Source organism: Siniperca chuatsi, linkage group LG7, assembly GCF_020085105.1.
Source record: "Siniperca chuatsi isolate FFG_IHB_CAS linkage group LG7, ASM2008510v1, whole genome shotgun sequence".
Classification (NCBI taxonomy): domain Eukaryota; kingdom Metazoa; phylum Chordata; class Actinopteri; order Centrarchiformes; family Sinipercidae; genus Siniperca; species Siniperca chuatsi.
In genome coordinates this window covers 6,979,108-6,998,395 of record NC_058048.1, presented here as the reverse complement: position 1 = coordinate 6,998,395, position 19,288 = coordinate 6,979,108, and the positions used below count along the sequence as shown (strand labels likewise).

Sequence of the window (19,288 nt, the reverse complement as noted above, 5' to 3'; positions counted from 1 at the left end):
TGCAGCACCAGGGTTCTTCCTGTCAAGAGTTTTTTTGTTTTTTTATTAATTATTTAGGCCTTTGCTGCCCCATTGCAGGCATGTAAATACTGTAATTTCAATTATTGCACAGGTATCTGAACTGGTGCACAGGTATTTGTTAGCATCTGTTCTACTGCCATTTTATCATCCACTGATAATTAAAAAGGACAATCAGTGCATAGTGACTGACGTGTAACTCAAATGTAGCGCACAAACACTTGGGATTGCAAGATTTCCGGGGGGGGGGGGATTTGACAAATTTAATGATGGTTAGATGGAAGAGGAGGTGAACCATTTATCAGTAGGAGGCCCCTGAGAAACTACAGCCCTCAAATAATTGCTCTCCTTCCAACCCTGTGTTTCAATCCAAAGACATTCTCAAGTGACCAATCACTTCTATTGTCTGACTTGTATATGGGCCTAGGCTGAAACAGCGGCCATCAGAGTGACTATTAAATTGTACAATAAAGACGCGTGCAGAGTGCCAATGTGGTGTGAAGATGAATAACCTTGTTAGGAGCCCTTGGGTGCTTCATCACCCCCTCCTTGTAATGCTAAATGCAACAGACTGCTGAAGAAACCATAAATAAATCCCCAAATACTTCTCTCCGAGCACAGCCACACCTCAGCCTGAAGAACACTAAAATTAGGAATCCAAAACCTCCTAGAACAAGACGCCCAGCCTTTTGTTCAGCTGACAGCTAGAAAATAAGGCTGCAATAAGAAAGTAAAAAAATTACTCATTTTTACAACTACTGGGGGGAAAAAAGGTCCCACAGCCAGCCCGTCTCCTCTCTGTGCTACTACCGACCCCATCTGAATATAGGTCAATAGGGGTTTTAGGATAGTCAGCCCGGGTCAACAATGACATTTCAGAAAGGTTTTAACATTAGTTAAGAATTTTTTCATTCATTATTTATTCAATTTGATCCAACCATAAGATGCAACATGCAATCAGTGCATCAACCTAAGACATTCCTTTTAAAAATAGCGGCTGGTATGTTGCAAATCGTAAAGATTTACTGTCTGATTTTTCTCTCTTTATCACATCTTTGGCACTGCTGTGGCTAAGAGGAGTCCAATTTTTAATTTGAAAAAACAATCACCAGCTCAATTTACAGTATTCTCTGTGAAGAAAAAACAGAAATGGCAAGACATTGCACAAGTACGCATACAAGGGCTCTATGCTAACTTTTTGCCCAAGGAGTACATGTGCTCCTAAATTAAAAAATGTATGAGCACAGTGAAAAATGTTCAAGTAACAGTTTATTGACAAACAATTTACATAAATATTTATACTGCACGTGCGTGTGTGTACGCTCCTTCTCCTTATTTCCTCCAATTATCATGTGAAAACCAGTGGGGGATTAAGTGGAGACCTTAGTATCTAGACACTAGGCATGGGCCTGAAAATATTGACACAGCTTTTTTAAAAACACTGATCATTCATCACAGAAAACTCTGATTGGCACAGTGCGGCTTATGGAATGTGGGACTTGTGGTTTTTGAACTGGGACAGATACACCAGCACCACCAACACAACCCATGCCATATTCTATGTAAACAAGACTGCTGAACAATATTTATAAACAATAACTTTAGTAAAATAGATGTAAAATAGAACAAGGGGAATGTGTTGCTCTTAGGAGGAGGCTGGCTAGAAGGAGCACATATTGGCAGAATGGCATCCTGGCTTTGGCTAAATCTACACCTGTCCACTGCAGATGATCTCTCTTCAACCTGGTTGACTAACTAGTATAAATTAAGTGTATTAGTATAATACTATAACATTAAATAAAAAAGTATAATGTTAATAGTCTAATGTCAGTATATTATATAATGTTAGCATATTTATTATAATATTACTACTACTACTACTACTACTACTAACAGCTAACTTGGAGTGATTATTTTTTTAAATAAATAATAGCTGTGGCGATGAGTTATTCTAAATCTTTTAAAAATTCTATACAAAAATAAATGTAAACATTTACTTAACTCATTGCACAGTAAAATAAATATATATAATTTATTTTTTGTTTTGGGGTTTTTTTCTGGATTAATATTACTGCTGCATTAATGTGTATAGATGTAGATGTTTGAGGTTGAGCTAATTTTAACTTCTTTATATACTGTTGGGTAGTTTAATCTACAACAATGCATCATATTCTACAAGATCATCATATGTTTGCACTATTTGAGAATTTACGGTATAATATTTTAGAGAAAGTGTTTTATCAAGATATATATCGTTTAATGCGATGTAAATATATCAAGATATTATTTATAAGCCATATCGCCCAGCTGTAGTGATGAGAGCCTCCTGGTAAGAGGTACACCATGATGAGCTATAAAAAAAACAACAAATTTGCAAGGAGCACTGGTACACCTAGTTACACATTTTGAAAAACGCAAGTAAATGGTCACAGAGTGGAGCACTGTAATTGCATTCTCCGAAAAGCAAGGAGGACAGAAACTGCCTCATTCCTTGACGTACTTCCTCCACTAAAACAGCCAATTAGCAGCATATTCTAACAGCGTAAGTGGTCACGCTCAAAAATGACTTGACATGCTCTGCATGTAGGCCACAGGATGGTTCTGATGACATGGAGCTTAACTGGGAGGCATGTAAGCAGATCCAAAGTGTCATGTCACTTTAGCGGCTAAATTAGCTCAATGTGCCATCGTTGAGCTTGTGGCCTTATCTACCCCTGAGAACATAAGTGATTAGCTACATTCAAACATGGTGTGAATTAAATTGGATAATTAATGGGTCGCTGTGCTCAAGTACTTGACTGAGTTCTAATTAAAATTGCTTAACAAAATTTGGAAGGGGGTGGGGAAAGACTGGTGTGAAAAAAGTGCCTGGTCCGTTTTTGTGTTGCTTTGATCTAACCTCTTCCCAGCGCCCCAGAAACACTCACACCTCAAAGACGTATTCGTTTGGCCTAACCTCAGGTCAACTCTGCAACAGAGCAATGAGCAATGTTGGTTCAGTGTACCTTGGCACAGCAACTTATCTGAACAGCTAGGTAATTAATGGTGCAATAAATTTGTAAGCCAAAATTTTAAAACAGATACAGACATGTGCTACATTTGTAGTATCTTTTAGTTTGTAAGCACACCTTTAACAGAACACGTGACCTACATAACTATTCATGCAAAATATGGAGAAACAGGAAAGATTACAAGGGTTCTTCAGATGGAACCTACTCTATTAAATAAAGATCCTGACATCTTGCAGGGGCCCAGCAGGCAACAAAGCTGTTGAATGTCAGTGGAGCAATAGGATTCCAGTAGAGCACATCCATGAGCACATACGCATCTCAATTATTCATATCAGTGTAGTGTGGCTAAACAATGGCTAGGTCCATGGGATGATAGAACCTAGAGGTAGCGGTATGTTTACATGCATTAGCATGTTCAAGTCACATCAGAAGATGTTTAGAAAAAGAGAACGGGGTGGAGCCTATCCCAGCACACCTTGGATGAGAGGCGACGTACACACTGGACAGATCACCAGTCTTTTACAAATACATTCATACCTACGGGAAATTTACAGACAAGTTAGATTTTTTATTTTTTTTTAAAGTCAATATCCTATCATTACAAGATTTTCCATACACAAAAACACACCTGAAAAATAAGCCAGCAGAAAAACTGGAACAATAATACTTTACTATATCACAAAGTAAAGCATTGCACTAATGGCTTATGAAAACACTCATCATAAGCCTCTGCTTCAGCATATTGACATGTGCATATGTAGGGCTGTCACAATTATTACATAATCGCCTGATTGCAATCATTTGAGCTAACCTCAACCATTTTGCATTGTTTCCATTCATCTGTATAAAAACAGGTGGATGAAACTAACAGATGTGTCATATTTTCGTCACTATTTCAACCGCAGTGTTTCCCCACACAGACTATACTTGGGTGGGACACCCAGGTATATTAACAGCCACCAAAGTATATTTAGTGACCAATTTTAACATTTGTTTAAGTTTTTTTAATCCATCCGGGAGAATGACGCCATCCACAACCGATTAACTAGTGAACAATCTCCCCTCGCTCTGCCCCTCCTGGACAGTCTCTCCTGTTTCATGTAGGTCTACTTATGCACCTGTTGGTGTTGATGTCATTCGGTACCATGTTGGTTTCGATAGGCTACGTCCAGTGTCCAAAATAAAATTTTTGACTCACCAGCCAATAGGATGAAAAAGAAAAAAAACGGCCAAGCATACATTTTTACTGGCCAAAATAATATATTGCCTTTTGTGTCACATATACAATTGTTTCAGTACATTTCCGTGATAATAAGGTATTATATGTTGAATGCAAACTTAAAGAGGCCAGAGCAAAATTTGAAGCAACATTATTTTAATATACTGATCAACAGTTAATCAATTCAAGCCTGAATGCAACTCAATAAGTCTTAGATCTCAAAATTCTACAAATGTATTTGCTATTAAATGTACTTAAGGATCAAACATAAAAGTAATGGGTCAGACACTGGACTTTCACACAGGAGACCGGGTTCATTTCCCATGTGAAACCAGTAGCCAACGTTGATTAAACCTAACCAAGTAGTTTTAAGCAGATTAAAGTAGTTTGTGAGTAAACACTAAAATAAAGGTGCATAAAATAAGAACAATTACCTAGAATTAAAATGGTGAAATAGAACACTACCCTACTACTAGGGTAATGTATTAATGTATTCTTTCAGATATTTTACAGTATATACAATATTTTCAATAGACATATATACCACACGTTCCTATGTTCAATGCCAATAAATAGCTTTTCTTCTTCATAAGGTGTATATGTATTATTCAACTATTATTAGGCTTATACTATAATAGTGGCATAAGATGCAATGTTTCACCACAATGACAGTAAGCAGCCATGAACGACTGCAATTTGGCACCAACATATACACATCACGGCGCACGAGGTCACCTGAGGTGAGAGGATTCACAGTAGTTGTGTGTATGTGGACTCTGCCCTCACAATGACCCAGTGGTTTGGGCACTGTTTTGCATGGCAGATTGTTAAAGCAGGGAAAAAAGATGAGGATGAGGTGGGGGAAAAGGCAGCTGGTAGGAAGAGGATGTCTGGTTGAACATGTAAGAGGAAACTTCCTGCTTCGAGATCAGATTTAAGCTTTTCTTTTACATGCAGTTGAATACAAAGATGAGCGGTCAGCTTTTAAGGGAACCTATGTACAGAACATCAGGTTCTCTATGTATAGTGAATAAGAACAAAATGGCAAACAACTACCAGGGTTCTCAGTTTAAAAAAAAAAAAAAAAATGGGGGAAAAAAGGCACTGCTCCATCATACTACACAACAGTGTTAATCATCCAAAAAGACTTCTAAACTTTGGTGCTTCCATACAAAGTAGGGGTGGACAGAATACCGGTTTCGTCACCAATGTCACGTTCTCTTACAACATGGATTTTGCAATATAGTCATTACCGTGATAAATGTTGGCTGCGATAACATGATGGCATGCAGGTAGAGGCTATACACGTACTCAAAACTGCAGTTACATCCAGTAACTACTATTTTCCTAGCTAACGCCGACAACATTAGCAGGAGATTCCTCCCGCAAATATAGCTGTGTTAATGTAAACAATAAAAACACTAACAGCTAACCTGCTAGCTAACATTAGCAAACAAATGAAGCTCTAGCGTAAGCTCAGCCAGGAAGACTAGACTTCTGCATGTTTAGGCATAATAATTCTCGTACCATTCTGCAACTGTTGTGCGCCCTTCCACCTCTCCATCTGCGCCCAGTCTTCACCGACTGGGCGCTGACGCCCTCCACCACCAAAATCCCCCCGCAGAGTCTAAACGGCAAAGAATGTCAAGATTAACATCTCACATAATTTGTTAAAATAAACACTACGTTTACTCATTCAGTTCTCTCCTGATTTAATCAACGTTATGTAATAGGCACAAACAGCTAAACACTACAGTGTAAGCATTAATACACGTGTGTTGTAAAGTTTACCAGGATATTGCTGCTATAGTGTTAGCTAACTACAAACGTAAGCTGCATAGAGTTTATACTTTGTTGTGAGATCTGACGGGCTCCTACGTTTTCAGCGCGATGCCTCACAAGGAGGTCATTAGTATTTTCCCCCTGAACAAATCCGTGTTGAAATCATAGAACAAAATAAACCCAGCTGTCAAAAAACCTTTTTCTTACCGTCTGCGCATATATCTCTCCAGCACCGAGTGGGAAGCAGCAAACCTCCCACTAAAAGAGCACAGCTAACCAATGGAGGCTGGTAGCGAGTTGAGTCATTTTTATGACCTATTATGGTATGGTTTATGACCTTTTATGGTCCTATCTCAGATTCAAATGCTAATGTTTCATGGGTGTTGAAACTTGTTCAGATTAATTTTGATCACTCATAGCCTATTTATATACTTTATCATTAAAAGATAACAATGAATTGTTCACATTTTTAAAAAGAAAATCAGACAGTGTACAGTTTAAATAAACTCCGTACTGTGTTCTAATTCATTGACTCCTAATTGTTGATTGTATCCTGTTTTGTCTTCATACTATGTAATTATCACTTATGGTTATTGCACCATTGGTTTTGGCCTTGGTGCCCTACATTCTGGCTGCAATGCCCCAATAAATTATCAAAAAGGTCAAAGTGGCCTTGCCCTAAAAATGACTTAATTCCAGGCCTGCTGTAAAAAAGTTTTGCCATTTTTTATGTTGCTTTACTGTTTATTTTGCAGGTTAGCCTGTGAACTTAGCATTAGCGCGTTCCGTGGCTAGGGCCTATTGTAACACACGCTGGAGTATGATATTGAGGGACAGTCAAGAGAAATTGTGTGAATGTTAATCCTCATCGGCAGCCAAATAACCAGAGTAGTAGGTTGGATGTGGGGAAAAAAAATTCCTGTTGCTTTTTGCGGAACTTCATACTGCACTGTGATCTGCTCTGTGATCTTCGTCCATGTGTCTGTTGCTGTGTATGTAAATGTCCTTCATAGACATGCAGCGTGGTACACTGACTATTGTACTTATACTTTAGGTTTTCTGCCAAATAAATGCTGTTGAGATGCCTACCTGACATCCTACCCCTTGAGTATGAATCACATTACATTTACTAATTAACCTATATTATGGGGCAGACTACTCCTCCCAAAACACATGTAAGTCTATACCTCCTATTTGGAGCCAATAAACATACATTTTTTTTATAATTTTTTTCTTTCATAAGATATGTTCGCCTTACATTGCCAATAGAGTGAAAAGAGGTAGAATAATGTTTTGAGTGTAGTATTGCTTTTATTTTTGTAATACCGTGACCATAAAAATAAAATAAAATTCCATGATATACATTTTAGGTCATATCGCATAATTCAAAATATCTGCTTTAAGTTTTAAAAACAGGTTGTGTGTGTATGTATAAACAGTGTAAAGGAAAATAAAAAGTCAGCCCCCCCAAAAAAAGACATCGGTTAGACAAAGTGGGAGGGAAATGTCTGAATTAAAAACACTATTTCAGACACCAAAAGACTGACACTATTGTTTAAACTGTCACATTGTTACTACATTGATGCTGTGAGGATCTGTAAAACATAGATTAATAAAGTTATCAGCACAACTGAGATTTCTTTTCTGAGGATTCCTCAAGTTTTCTAAATTCTCAACAAAAAAACAGTGACATCACACTGTTATCATTGTCAGTACCATAACCATGTCTCTTATGTCTGCTTGTAAGAGCTTGAAATAATGGCTTCAGTTACAAGAGGCTTTCTAAACCTTAATTAAATGCCTGAAGACAGACATTATTAAAAGGCGATCACTACAGCCATCCATAGCTGTACTCCACTGACAACCCTGCTCTTCTCCCAGCTATTCAACTCCATTATTCTACCCACCTCCTCAGTCTTCGTGGCTCCTTATTCGGCCCTTAGAGTGGGCCACGCCTGACCACGTTTGCAGGCTTAAATGTTTAAAGCTGTTCAGAATGTCCACACTCGAAGGCAGGGTGAAAGATGGGGGCAAGATGCGATAATCGTTTGTCTGAAAATGTGCGCCATTATTCCCATATTCAGTCTCTCCTGGAAGGCATCCACAGCATTGCACTGGTTTGTACACATGAAACATGACAAATTGTTGAGTACGAAACAACTGCACATGTGGACACGTATGCAAACAGTCATAGTAGTATTTGAAAATCAAAAACAAACGCATCTGCATGTCCTGCTGCCCTGCTTTATCGGGGCATTAACAAACCAAACCGACATAGAATAACTAATGTCAATCAAGACCAACTCAGGACTCGACATTAATGCTTGCCCGGGGCAAATAAACACTATTCGGCAAGTAGAATGCCTCATGAAGTTGTCCGATCGGGCAAGTGAAAAATAAATGTGTTGTGTTTATCAATATTTCCATGTTGAAAACTGTTACTGTTGTTGTTAGTCATCCACTAGCCATTCATGATGTCTTGGGTTGAGTCTGTCAACCAATCAGAGGCTACTTTTTCCGACTGTGTGGCAGCTCTGATCTCAAACAGACTGCACAATGGAGTAACGAGCATCTCTAACCACCTAAAAAACTGGCCAAGTGCCAGGCAAAAAACACAATTAAACAAAACGGAAACAAACGGAACACCAGCGCTGCAGGGCTACGAAGCGAAACGGCAAATGAAATTCCTACAGAGCTGGTCCGAAAAGTTCGGTCTGCTATGATCAGGAGAAGGACGACGTTGTTTCACCTGCCAGGAGTTCCCGAAAAAAGCAGACATGTAAATTGAAATAAAATTCTATTACCATGAAATTATTTGGGGGCTTACCAGTTGATTGTTGACGTAACGTTATCGTTATGTTAACTAGTTTCTTTTTTGCTAGCTACTCACTCTCTTTACTTTTCCTCCCTATTTGTTATAAGAGTAGCATTCCTTTAAGGAACAGGGCAGTGCGTAGTGAGTGTGTGGGCGAGCGAGAGAGAGAGAGTGATGGTAACTGCACTCAGAGCAGACAGGTGTGTTGGCAATTGGAATAGAGGGAAAGGTTAGCAGTGAGGTTGTCTAGTGGTAGTAAATATACAGCGCAGGTTACAGCTGGCTGCCCTATGTGTCAAAGTAAGGTCTTTAGTAAAAACATTTGAAGCTTAAAGCGTATCCTGTTCAGTTTAAGTTAATCAACTTACCATTTGACCAATAGAATATGGCTCTAGCAATGCAGTAATTATAAATTATATTATTTTACAGATTGTGTGTGACTGCTATCCGGTCCTCCTTGCCCATTTCGAGGACATGGCAAGTGCAGAGAGGAACCCCAAGTCTTCAGCTGCAGTCACTTGCAAGGCCAAACCAGTAACTGGCTATGTGAAAAAAATATGGCAATGTCCTCTTCCTCCACTTCATGAGTGATGTTTTGGACCACCTCACCACCCTAAACAAAATGTTCCAGAAAGATGACCTCACTGTGTGCCAAGCAGTAGAGAGCCAGGAGGTGCGTTTCTGGGACAGCACTTCCTTGAAGATGGAAATGGGTCCCCCAATGGCCAAGATCCACCAGGCTGTAAAGGCGACAGGCGGGTATAAGGCTGTGAGGTTCCAGAATCCAACCCAGTCCACGCTGGAAGCAGAGCGGACCGTGGTGATTGGTAAGAAAAAAAGTGTGTGTGAGAGACGTGGATAGATTATTTAACCTTTGCATTTAGCACAAGGGGAGAGTTGTTAAGATAAACTGGAAGATACTGATTTTGAGTAGTGCATTACTCTCAATTGCCCCAACAGAGTCGATCATCACCCACTTAGAGGAATGGCTGGAGGACCTGCTGCAAAGGGGCACCGTTGCCAAGTTTAGATACAGATACAATACAGATAAGGGAACTGTTCATGAGTATCTTGCAGTCAGGTGTGTAGAATATTAAGAGTGTAGAATTTGTGTCAAATGTATTAAATGAGTCAGGTGTGCAGACTATAGCCTAGTTTTAGAGAAATCTGCTGAGTTGTTCAGAAGTTACTTCCATTTTTTAATTAACATGAAATTCTCATTTCTGTGTTTTCAGAGAAAAGGGGAGAATGATTTAAGCGCTGTGTTCCCCTCATGGAGGTGTACCTAATCCTTCCAGTCAACACAGCAGTGTGTGAGTGAGGATTTTCAACAATGAAGAGAGTGAAAACTGACTGGAGGTCAAGTCTCTCCTCCCTTCAGCTGCAGAGGCTGATGTTTCTCTCAGTGGAAGGCCCCCCTCTGGAGAAGTTTAACGCTGAAGCAGCAGTGCACAGGTGGTGGACCATCTGCCAAAGACAGCATCAGACAGGGTTCAAACCCTGTCCGTTTAGGCAGGGGTTCGAGGAGCTTGTTGAAAATTCAACATTTTGAGGTGTGTGTGTGTGTCCTGGTGTATCGAGCTAGGTGGTTTGCATGGGTTGCTTGTTAGGGGCGATGTTTAAGTTAGAATCATCCCACCTATGTAATTGTTACCTGTTAATTGTATGTTTTGTATGTTAATAAATTATCCATATCCCTGTTGATATAATATATTTTTAATAGGCCTACATTTTCCATTTCGGACAAATAGGTTTGGCTGACTTGCAAGTAAAACATCTCAGCCACTTACCTGAAAAAGTTTAATGTCAAGCCCTGCAACTGATGCATAATGTTTTCTGTCAAAAGTTGCACTTTAGCCACATACACATGCATGCAATAATGGCAACAGCTGACAGCCAGCTAACTGTGGCTGTATGTCCCATGTCTTTCTGGCTTACTGGCTTATAAAATTGGTGCAAAGTGTGAAATACAGTGCTCTTTATTCACGATAGAACTAATTCATTTTAAGTCAAAAAGTTACGACAAAGTTGTACACCCCACCAAACCGCAAAAAGGTGGTGCCAAAGTAATAGCCTAGAAAGACATGCCCCCCCCCCGGTTGATACTGAGTAGGATATTCTAGTATCATCTAATGCTATGTTGAGTACATAATGCATTTAGTGAGTACATGGTGAACATAACCATTGTCAAGAGTAGTTTTCATTCACAGGAGTTAGTAGCTCAATGCAGCACATCAGTGTACCAGTATAGAAACATGGGTGGAAGTTTCTTCCAGGAGGAGAGCTTTACACCACATCCTTCTCAGATGTGAAAGATTAACAGCCCCCATAACTTGTATGGTACATCTCTCTTGCGCGCTCTCTCTCTCTCTCTCTGCCTCTCTCCGTAGGGAGGAACATCCATCAACTGCCTGAAAAACTGGGTGAGAAAGAATCCAGTCTTCAGCACACATCACTCACCCAGCAGCGACAGGCAACACTGGCTGACGTGAGCAGTAACCTATTCTGTTATAATCATGCACACATGCATAAAAAAGGAAAACGATTAGTAGGATTTGCTTCAAATGGGTTAGCATATTAGAGACTATTTTGCTGAAAAAGGGGTCTCATGCCCCATCTAATCGATACCGACAGTGGCAATGCGCTACAATCAGAGACATACCGGTGACAGGGTGGGCAGTTAGAGCTTGGCACAGCCTTACCCAAGATCCCTTCCAGTAGAAAAAGAAACAAAATGACCCCCTGATACCAGCTGGCACTCACAACTTAACTTGATGGGAAATGTTGCTACTTTGCATGCAGTTCCTGCTGTTCAATCACCTTATCAGGACAGTGCAATGAAAACTTGTGTTTCTCCGGTAACAGTGACAAAAGCAATAGAGCAAAACGATGCACTATTTACCACAGTTACTAAAGTGCAGCTGCAGCTCTAACAGCAATTATTCTCCACCAGTGACACAAAATCATTTAAAATGGCCTTCAAGAGCAACTAAACATGAGTGGCAGCAATTTAAAAGAGCAATTCAATTTAGTGTGAGCCACTCAAGTGATTAGATTCTATTACACAGTGCAAACACAAGGGCACTGCTAGCCTTTTAAAATGACCTGCTGTCCCGTAAAGCCCAGGCGTGGCCCTGCTCAGCACCGGATTGCTCTTAATGAGATTTCACAACATTAACATTCTACTGAGTCAGCATCAGACACTGGCTACAGTGCCCCTCTGCTAAAACAGCCCCATCTCTAACAGTGTGTCTGTACTACTCTGTGTGTGTGTGTGTGTGTGTGTGTATTTTAGGGTTTAGGATTCTAAATTCAATTATATAATCGAATGGTTAAAAAAAAAAAAAAAATAAGTCAGACATTCGATTGTGAAAATTAATATTCGATTGTGGGGGAAAAAAGCAGCACTACCACTGTTGTCTGCCTCGCAAGTTCTCAAGTTGCAATGAATGCACTGCATGACAGACAGGAGTCACATAACGTCACTTTCATGGATTGATTATGAAATGTAAGTCAAGATGAACAAGTGCGGTAATGATGGCTGAGAGTTCACAACCCAACTTGGCCGCAGAGAGTCATTTGCATGCCGAGCAATCTAAAAAGCCCCGTTTGGAAATACCGTAAAACTTTCCCGGTAGCCCACCTTAGAAAGGATGAATGCCGAAGGTTACCATAGTTATTTCAACTTGGATTCATTTTTATGAAAACCCGTTTTGATTCTTTTGAGCAGCTTAGAACTAACTCAAGCGGGCAACCCAGTGGCTATGAGTTTTTTTTTTGAGAACAAATAATCGAACATCATTTTTGGGAGAGACGGAGAGTAAGTGTGGGACGGTGGCTGGGTACATAGTGTGGACAATCAGACATGCTTTCACTGCAGCGGAATGCCTCCAAGAGATAACTATTGTATGTAGATCCTCTGACAGACAGCATAAAACATTTCTATCTGGAGGAAAGACATTTCCTGACATGAAGCTGAAATTCATGAGCATAGCAGCTCCTGTTTGGAAATGGAGCTAAATGCCATTCTGTTGTAGTTGTTTCTTTGGACACTGTTCTTTCTGTAAACCTTTCCTGAATGCATTAAAGTGGCCATTTTAGGACATCTCAGACTCGTAAATAATATCCAGCACTACAGGTTGTTTATGAAAGGTTGTCCACACTGAAATGAAATTAGGAAGTATCATTGTATTAGCCAGGTCAGATTCTGTGATCAAAAAAGTGCAGCTTCTTGGTGGTAAAAACTTGATGAAAAAGTGTTAACGGATCTCCCATCCAGATTAAAATAAGCAGAGCAGCTGAAACCTCATTTTCATGATCAATGTTAGGACAGGGTTTTAGACAGGGGAGACTTAAGGGGCGAGTAAGCAGTTGTTACCTGGGTGTCACCCACAGCTGTCATTAGAACTGATTTGCTACTTGACTCGTGGGATGAAGGAGTAGCACGGCAATCATTTGATGAATTCACCAAATATCCAGCAGCAATCCAGGGCAACATAAAAACAAATAATCTTTGTTGTATATAACTTGCAGTGTGTATTACACCCGAACTAATATTAGATTTGAGGCCAAGTGATATTGACTTATTTGGGAGTTTTAGAATTTCTAAAACAATACATCAGCAAACTGTCATGTTTTCTTAAACAAATTATCTTGATATGAATCCTGTCGATTTTTGATTTTTTAAGAATTGTGACCAAGACACATACTGAGCCCGACATTTTACAGTTGAAAAAAAAAATAAAAATCACTTGTCATTGCACTCCGGTGGACAAACTATGTAATGGTGAAACTTTTTCTAGGTGACCTCAAACCTAATTTGGCATTTCTGTACTGCAGTTTCTAGTTACTTATCAGCCGACATATACACCTGATATCTGCAGTAAGCTATTATCGACCGATATATCTGACCATGATCGGTTAGCACAATTGTTGGATTCCACAATCAAGGGAATATTTAGCCAAAGTTAGAAAAGTCGCAAAAATTAGGTGTGTTTCCATCAGTTGGGTTGAGGCAAATAAAGTGCCTACCTAGTTCCAATGTCAGGAAAAAAACATGGATAAAAGAGCTTGGCTGTCTAGACTAGGCTTATCATGATAACTACTAAACGACAGTCATTTTAAGGCCATTTGCATGGCATTCCATCGCATTTATTTGCATAAAGCATAGGGGTTGTGTCAGTTGGAGCAAGGGAGAGAGAGAGAGAAATCTTGAGTCAAATAATCAAATGTTTAACACATCTACAAAAGGGAAGATCAAACTAACTATTAACATATTTACAAGCTGCAGGAACACTAATCCAGAGATAGGAGAGAAAGAGTGAAGACAAGCTCAAACCTGCGTGCCCCACAACCACACCTACTGACTGTCTGCACACGGCGCAAGACAGACGAGACTCCGGCGCTGTTGGCAGACAAGCCGAGGAACGCGATTACTCTGAGCAGCGTGCATGGGAATGAATTACAACATATAAATATATTTGTCGCCTTTTCCCTGATGGTCTGAAGAGCTCGATAAATGTATCACTAGTCAGAAATAAAGTAAGATTTTAAGTAAGTCATTTTACACCCTCCTGGTGTTTTCAAATGCATATCATTGTCCAGGGCATGAGTGAGGGAGAATCGGATGGGGGAGAGATAACGCGAGTGAGTGAGAAGCGTAACTAAAACAATACGTTATCCAAAATAAGTTTTTAACCTTTGTTACGGCTAGACTAGTGAACCCAAATGCAAGACACAGAGAGGTGAGGAGGGTGGAGTTAGATAAAAGATGAATTTTTATTGCAGGGTTGAAGGGATGGGATATTGAGCCAGGGAAGTAACACTACAATTTGTCACACATTTTTATTGGGGACTCACTCAAAATGACCCACTCTGGGTCCCAGGGACTCACTACATTGAAAAACTATCAACATCACTGTAAATGGCAATGTCCATTCTTTACATTTTATTTCTATGGTTGTGTCCCACCTCTCTGTCACATACATAGGTTGCACGCACAAAAACAGATCAGTGATCGGGTTGCAATCAACTGTAAACTGTGCACAAGTTTAGGTTAAGCCAAAGCATTGGTCCATCCTTTTGCTTGGAGGTGGCCAAGAATGACCAATGCCCTTTTATTTGCTTCCTGGTAGACTCTGGGTGAGTTAAATATGATAGAACTCCACTGTTGACCTCTGAATACTGTGGACCTGGGCACATTTATGCCCCCCAGCCATGTGGTAACAGGGAGGTCAACTGATGTCACAGTGGTGACAAGGTCAAACCCCAGATGGTGGGAAATAGAGTGCAGGGGTCAATAGTTCCTCTATGATGGGAGCATATGACCTGGCTTTCAACAGTAAAGGGAAGCTAATTAACAGTCAAAGCATTTGTCATACTGACTCTGATGGCATCATCCTAGAAAAATTGCTTACATATTAAAAGAGTTTGGTTTTTGTTTATTGCACCAACCACAATTGAAAACAAGACCAACAACCACAACAGTGAGCCTAGCTACCACATCAGCCAGTTTTGTTCTCCATCTCACCATCTGCTGTGGACCACCCACACAAATCTCTCATAACACTTGATCTGGACAGTAGCCTGCCAATGCCCAGGAGGGCAAAGCAGATGGTGTGGTTACAGGCAAAGCATTTAGCCTTTGAATAGCAGGCAAACTTCAAATCGAATGGGCACTGAATGAAGTCAAATAGTCCGCTTTCTATTGCTTCTAGGGCATTAGGCTGCCTTGTTTGCTCGCCTGGAATAACTTAAGCCTTTGCTAAGTCAAAGCAAAGCTTGGAAAAAAAAGAAAATGCTTTTTCTACTTCCCCACAACACAAGGAGAAATAAATTTGAGGGAAAACTACATGATTTAAGTGTTTCTTTAAAAAAGGTGGGATACGCGATTCTAATCAAACATACTTTGTCAAATTCAGTGAAATAAAAAATAAATAAAATACATAAAAATTCCAGTGTTTGTACACAGCCCTGGCTCTGTAAATAGGAAACAAATTAAGTGGCACGGAACGAGCCCACTGACATTCAGCTTACTTTCTAGTTTGCCAAGATATGCTGTTGTGATGTTAGCTACAGTAGCGGGAGAGTTGTGAGTATCGCTGTCTGGAGCTGCTGTGCTGCGCTGGGAAATGTCTCCTCCTCTCTGGCTGTTAGCTTCTCAGCAGCATCTGTAGCTACAGTTTGCTAACCCACAACCTAGCTAACGTTAGTTACATTACTTGCTGTGTCGTTTTTCGCTCTATTTCATGGCATTTGTCCATACAATGTTTGCGAAGGGTTTTATAGCCACAAAGACCTAAAAAAGACCTAAACAAGTTTGTTAGCACAGTGGGATTATTTGAATTGATGCACAATTCAAAATGATAAGCTAGGTAACGTTACTCTCGCTAGTTTTTACTCCATTCTGTTTTGGATGCTGTGTTTGTCTCATTCGCTTGACGTTTTATATTGTGTTTATTTTGCCTCAGCTACCCTCGGGCAACAGACGCTCTGGATTCCGCCATATTGCCCAGTTGTTAGCGTCGTTGCCTTGGCAATGCGCGCCCATGAATTTGGAGGGCAGAGCTTCTGAAGGAGCACTGAAGGGAGGCGAGTATTTGTTTGGCTGTTGAGTTCAAATATCACCAATCTTTCTCAAGAATCGCTTACTCCACTTTAAGGCAGCTAAATGGTTTACAACAGCAGACACTGCCTCATGTGAACCGTTCTCTCTTGAATGGAGAATCTCCATTCAAATGCTGGCAGTTTGGTATTGACATTATCCAACGACGTTGAACCATTAAAACACAACTGGAAACATTTAATTTTCACTAGTGTCTTCTTGATGTTTCTACGCACGAATGACTTCCTAACAAGCAACTTAGGTCCGTATATGAAGGCTTTATATATTTTAATTGACTCATGCCTATTAATGCAGCACACTTCCTAGCTGCTAGTTTAGTGCGTGACAAAACAAGTACTTTTTTTTTAAATAAAATAGCAACTAGTTTTAATTGTTTTATGCTGAAATTTTGTGTGGAGGCCAAATAGTTAGAAAATATTTTACATTTACCTCCTCATGGTGTGTTTGTCAGTGAGTAATGAAGCACTTAAATAACGCAATTAACAGAGTTTGGGAAAAAGCCGTTGGCATGGAAGGGTACGCTATCGTTGCCTCAGAAAACACAAGAGGAAAGTTTGAGACAGAGTTTTCTGCTCCTTGCAATGTAAAGCGACAACATAACACAGTCACGATGCGTTTACAGTTGTTTTCGGCACTATATTCCAGTCTCACGGAAGATAAAATATTAACTTACCGTGCGTTACCTTCCGACCAGCGTATCCAAGGCTAAACGGTTTCGTGAAAGGCGACCCGACAAACCTCTCACGACGCCAAGTTTCCTCTTTCCTCATCAAAACCAGCCAGTCGGACTTCAGACGCAGAGTGACAATTACTAGTCAGGATAAAGTGTTTAAAGTAAAGCTAAAACTGCCTCTACGAAGTCGATAGCTGTCCGTGTTGACGAAGTGAAAGGACGCTTTACACGCACCGAGCGGCTCTCTTTGTTCCTCCTGCCTGCTGCCTGTTCCGTGGATATTATCGCCGTTCATGTGTCCCTGACAGGCGCTGATTGGCTGGAGGGTCGGGATCATGAAAAGGTGACTGGTGTCAAGCTCGCCAGAATAACAACACGTGTTCCGATCACGACGTCCTTAAAGAAACACTTTGTGAAAACGCTATTTTTGTATTTAGTTTTTTTTTTTGTATCTAATATTCAGGCATAGCGTTGCATCGCAATTTATTTAGATTGTTTTCGTGTGTTTTATGTTGAAAGTTAATTTTCCTAAACGTTGCTAACTTTATGCTTTTATTTTGTATGTATCGTCACTCAACTTCCTGTTGAATTCTAGCTTTTAGACCCTTGACGCAGGGTGGAGGCCACTTCATGCCTTACATAGTTCTATTCTGAGTGTAATCACGATCTGTCTGCTGCTTTTGTAATTTAGGAACTTGCGCTTGAAGCATAGCCCTATGTTAAGTTAACATTTGGATAACAAGTGCATGTAGCCTTCTTTTACTTTTCCATGTCCTTGATTAATGTGCATACTTTATTTTGATCTTAACTTTTTGAATATAATTAATGTTCAGTGGAGGAGTACATTTAAAAGTCATTAAGTGGGAGCAGCTGGATTTATGGATTAAAGCCAAATTTAGGGGTTAGCAGGCTTATTTCTCACATCTAATGACACTAAAAACAACTAAACCAGCTCACAACTGTTGTTTGGACTCAAGTGTGGTTGGTGCTCAGAGGTTTCACTGTAACCACAGTGACCCTACCCACAGTATAATGTATGCCAAGTCTTATCTAACAAAATGCTGAACTGTGATCTGATGATTATCTAGTATTTTGAGGTTCTCAATATTAATTCCATTGCCTTTGTCCAGTCCAATTATGAGACGCATCTATTTGTATCTCACCTATAACAGTATCAACAGCAGATTTAAACATGAGCAAGCAGGCCAAGTCAGTGATAACGCCCTGGATGAAATTAGGCTCATTGTGAAAACTAGACCATTGGCTCCCTGAGCAGCTGGCCTCAAATCAATTCCAAAGAGAACCAGAGAATTGAAGTTGATGGGTTTTACACACAGCAGAGATCACTTGCCTGTCGGTGTAAAACACGGTTGATTTTCTTCGCTCCTTTGCAGCGAGTCATCAAGGGAATAGTTCAGCATTTACGCTTATTCATTTTCTTGCCCAAAGTTAAATAAGTAGATCAATACCACTCTCCAGGAGTGGTGGGTAGAGTTCTGAAGTCTTTGCTCAAGTAAAAGTACAATTGCTGCCATAAAAAACTACTCAAGCACACGTAAAAATGTCCATTTGACAAACTTACGCAAGTAAAAGTATAAAAATACTTGGTCAATAATCTACTCAAAGTTAGTTTATGTTTTAATATTTTTTAGTGTGTGTAGGCCAGAGATCTCAAGTTTCAAGTAATAGTTAGTAGTCCAATTGCATTTGCCCAGCTCATTAATATCTGGCACAAGCGCAGCTCTTCTGCGTAACCGCATGCACACAGCTTGGATGACAGCTCATTTCGGTGAATGTAGCAAAATGCATAGTAGATAACAGACTTGTAAAAGTCCAGTTTTAAAAAGGAACGTGAAAAGTTACCATTCCTAAAAAAAACCCCAACCTTTTTAATCATTTCAAGTTACTACCCACCCCTGGAAGCTGGAGCCAGGAGATGGTTAGCTTAGCTTAGCTTAGCTTAGCATAAGGACTGGAACCAGCAGCTAGCTTTGCTCTGTCCAAAGGTGAAAAATTTGCCCACTAGCAACTATAATTAACACATTATATCTAATTGGTTCTAATTTTATCCATACAAAATCCAAAGTGTAAAAACAACAAGTTGTAGTTTTAGATGGGTGTTATGTGTCAGACAGGAAGTCACTGC

The 19,288-nt window shown here is 40.0% G+C and overlaps 1 protein-coding gene across 3 annotated transcripts in view; it reads right to left on the bottom strand.

The window, feature by feature from the left end:
* The window catches only part of LOC122878465 (SPRY domain-containing SOCS box protein 4-like), a 52,278-nt gene extending 34,810 nt beyond the window's left edge, over positions 1 to 17,468 (bottom strand). For 2 of the 3 annotated variants that reach the window (XM_044201266.1, XM_044201265.1), the window contains exon 1: positions 17,143 to 17,466. The gene's annotated coding sequence lies outside the window, so the exon portion shown is untranslated. Of the gene's footprint in view, positions 1 to 17,142 lie in introns of all 3 variants that reach the window. The other variant, XM_044201269.1, reaches the window with a different exon arrangement.
* Between the last annotated feature and the right edge of the window lie 1,820 nt (positions 17,469 to 19,288).